Source organism: Euwallacea similis, chromosome 16, assembly GCF_039881205.1.
Source record: "Euwallacea similis isolate ESF13 chromosome 16, ESF131.1, whole genome shotgun sequence".
Taxonomy (NCBI): Eukaryota; Metazoa; Arthropoda; class Insecta; order Coleoptera; family Curculionidae; genus Euwallacea; species Euwallacea similis.
In genome coordinates this window covers 3,818,191-3,821,636 of record NC_089624.1, presented here as the reverse complement: position 1 = coordinate 3,821,636, position 3,446 = coordinate 3,818,191, and positions in this window count along the sequence as shown.

Below are 3,446 nucleotides of genomic sequence, written 5' to 3'. Positions count from 1 at the left end.
CAGTTCATGCAATTCCTTCTTCATGCAAATATTTTGACATTTTGATTCAATTTCCAGAAATTACAAAATTCTTATCTACTCCCTCATCACTAAAACATAGCACCTCTCACACTATTCTCACAGAAGGTTTTCCCATCTCTTCCAAACCTAGACGCTTTTCAGCAGAAAAACTTAAATTGGCAAAACAAGAAATTCAACACCTCATTAACTTAGGTATTTGTCGTCCTTCAAATAGTCCTTGGGCCAGCCCTCTCCATATGGTTCCCAAGAAAAACTCTTCCGATTGGCGACCGATTGGAGACTATCGCAGACTCAACTCAATTATTGTGGTAGACAAATATCCAGTCCCCAATTTACATGACTTTTCTTATTTTCTCGAAGGAAAAACAATTTTTTCCACGATTGACCTCATCAGAGCATATCATCAAATCCCAGTTAAAGAAGAATCCATTCCAAAAACAGCCATAATCACACCTTTTGGATTGTTCGAATTTACAAGGATGCAATTTGGATTGAAAAACGCAACACAATCATTTCAACGCTTCATCAATGAAGTACTTGGAGATTTGGATTTCTGTTTTTCATATATAGATGATATCCTAATTGCATCAACAAACGAAGCTCAGCACAAAGAGCATCTTAAAACAATTTTCGAACGTCTCCATCAATATGGGTTGACAATAAACCTAAACAAATGAGTTTTTGGCGAACATCAAGTTCAATTTCTCGGATACCAAGTTTCTGAAAAGGGTTCTTCCCCCCTTCCCGAAAAGGTATCCACCATTTCAAACTATCCTCTTCCTAAATCAATTTCAGATCTCAGACGTTTTCTAGGAATGCTCAATTTTTATAGTAAATGCTTACCTCACGCTGCACATCACCAAAGTGTTCTTCATGACTTACACAAAAACTGTAAGAAAAATGACAAAACACCAATCAAGTGGACTGACGAAACTGTGAATGCTTTCAATGAATGTAAGTACGATTTAGCAAACGCTGTTACATTAAATCACTCTAGTTCATCAGCCCCACTTTCTTTAACAGTAGATGCATCAGATTTTGCTATGGGAGCAGTTGTAAAACAAATGGTAAATTCCTCAGGGAAACCCTTAAGTTTCTTTTCCAAGAAATTTTCAAAAGCTCAATGTAATTATAGTACTTACGATTGTGAATTACTTGCACTGTATTCAGCAATTAAACATTTTCGTCATTTTCTTGGAGGAAGACCTTTCACAATTTACACAAACCACTCATTTATGCATTCATTCAAAAATGTGATGAAGCATCTCCTAGACAAATGAGACATTTAAATTTCATTTCACAATTTTCAACCAACATACTTCATATAAGTGGAAAAAACAATATTGTAGCAGATACTCTATCTAGAATTTAAACCATTTCCTTTCCGAATTCCATAGATTACGATGAAATAGCAAAAGCTCAAACAACAGACCCAGAATTTCAACACATTTTTAGAAATCCTCAACTTACATCACTTACCTTAAAACAATTTCAAGTTCCCAATACACAAAATTTGATTTACTGCGACGATAGTAACTCTAGAATTCGCCCATTCATACCGAAACATTTTCGACAAGGTATATTTAATAAATTTCATAATCTTTCCCATCCAGGTATTAAAGGTACCACAAAACTTATTTCATCCCGTTTCGTTTGGCCTTCAATGAATAAAAATATCCAAGAATGGACTCGTTGTTGTATTAATTGTCAAAAAGCCAAAATTCATAAACACATTGTTACCCCATTCAAACAAATTCAAATTCCGGATTCCAGATTCCATGATATTCACATTGATATAATAGGTCCTTTACCTCCCTCAAATGGTTTCATTTATTGTCTCACAGTTATTGATAGATTTTCTTGTTGGACAGAGGCTTAGCCCATGACCAATATATCATCAGAAACCGTTGCCTATTGCTTTTATAGCAATTGAATTTGTCGCTTTGGCACCCCTATTAAAATTTTTACAGATCAAGGTCGTCAATTCGAAAGCTCTCTTTTCCACTCCTTAACCCAAATTTTAGGCTGTAAACGTGCCCGTTCTTCTCCTTACCATCCGATTACAAATGGCAAAGTAGAGAGATGACATCGAACATTAAAAGCAGCTATCAAAGCTGATGCAACTGAACGCTGGACAGAAATCTTACCTACTATCTTACTCGGATTACGTTCTACCTTACGAGAAGACATAGGAGTTTCTTCTGCTGAAATGTTGTACGGTACAACGTTAAGACTACCAGGTGAATTTTTCCAGGACAGCAATATCATTGACCATCCTTCTTCTTTTGTACAAACTCTCAAACAAAAAATGCAATCTCTTCAACCAGTTCCAACTACCCATCATTCTAACAGAAAAATTTTTATAGCTCCTGAATTAAACACTTGTACACATGTTTTTTCTTCGGAATGATACCATAAAGAGACCTCTTCAACCTCCGTATGAAGGTCCCTTTCTTGTTAAAAATCGTGAAGACAAATATTTTACAATTGTCAGAGATAAGGAAGTGAATATTTCCAAGGATAAGTTAAAACCTGCATTTTTAACCTCACAAGATCCAAAAATTACTAATCAATTCGATTCTTTTATCAAACAACCAATCATCCATCACCATAAAAAGAAGAAAGATAAAACCGTACGTTTTGCTAATGTATAAATTATTAATCATAATTAAATTATATTTTTATATTGTAACAACTAACACCCCTAACATTATACCTCCGTTATTGGGAGGGGAGTATTGTAGTGCACGTAATTTAGGTCAGGTGCTGATTGTGAGTACCTGATTTACTTCCTTACTTGTTCCTTTTTAATTGTTAATAATTAGTTTATTTATAGGTGTATTATAATTTGGTTGTTGTCATAGATAGGTCTGACAAACCACCAATTATTATTATTTTTTAGAGTATTTGCGATTAGTTACTTTTTGTCAAATTAGTTTATTTAAGTAGTTGTCAAGACTAAATAAAAACAGTTCTTTACTACATTCGCGATCATTAACATCTTTTAACCAAAAGAACATATACAGGGTGGCGCACTTCACCTCCCGTCTCCTATAGCTCGGTTATCATTGACAGTAGGATTTCGATATTTTGTATACTTTACCTGTGTCTTAGGACGTACTCCAGGAAAATATTTCTAATTATACAAGGTGTCCCAAAAAAGTGTGACGATACCGAACTTTTTTTTTTTAATGGAACACCCTATTTTTTTTCACAATTTAAATGCTTTCTATGATTGCCTACATATTCCTAAAATTTTGTTGAGATCGGTTAAATAATACTGGCGAAAAAAATTACATTTGCGCCTCTAGCTTGAAAAAATAATAAAAAATAGAGATAATGTCTATGTAAAGAAACTACTCAAGATGCTTATTAAGCATGGTTTAATAGTTTTATTAAAAAAGTTTCGATGATCGATATTGTAC